Source organism: Saimiri boliviensis, chromosome X, assembly GCF_048565385.1.
Source record: "Saimiri boliviensis isolate mSaiBol1 chromosome X, mSaiBol1.pri, whole genome shotgun sequence".
Taxonomy (NCBI): domain Eukaryota; kingdom Metazoa; phylum Chordata; class Mammalia; order Primates; family Cebidae; genus Saimiri; species Saimiri boliviensis.
The window spans coordinates 105,549,034-105,549,672 of NC_133470.1; the positions used below are offsets into that span (position 1 = coordinate 105,549,034).

The window sequence follows — 639 nt, forward strand, 5'->3', positions numbered from 1 at the left end:
TGAGCTGAGATCAGGCCACCGCACTCCAGCCTGGGTGACACAGTGAAACTCCATCACCAAATAAATAGATAAATAAATAAATATCCACTAGCAAATCTCTTTTAATTGGTGTAATTATACCATTTATGTTGAATGTAATTATTGCTATGTTAGGACTTAATTATGCTATTTTACTGTTGGTTTTCTGTTTATTCTCTTTGTGTTTTGTTTCTCTGTTTTCTTTTCCCTGACTTCCTTTGTGTTTCTTTAACTTTTTTTCCCTCTTGTTTTTAGAATTCAATTTTTATTTATCTGTAGTATTTTTATACCTTCTTGGCCTTTTGGCTAAGATCAAGTGTAGGATCTATAATGTTTCTGAGTATCTCTCTTTGTATAACTTCCTCACTAGTTGCATTAGTTATTACATTATATATGCATAACTTATTGTGCCCATATTTTACCTGCTCAAGTGATATATAGAAAATTTACCTCTCTTCACATCTTTTTATCCTCTTCCATGTAATATATGATTGTATTAAATGTTTTCTTCACCACAACTGTATCAGAGAGTGCTCAATTATATTTATCCATATATTCTTTCTTTTTGTTCTTTCTTCCTTCCTGATATTCCAGGATTTAAAAAAAAATCATTTCTATTAT

The 639-nt window shown here is 30.2% G+C and overlaps 1 pseudogene; it reads left to right on the top strand.

The window, feature by feature from the left end:
- Positions 1-304: 304 nt before the first annotated feature.
- Positions 305-438, top strand: LOC120361983 (U2 spliceosomal RNA; annotated as a pseudogene).
- The last annotated feature ends 201 nt before the right edge of the window (positions 439-639 follow it).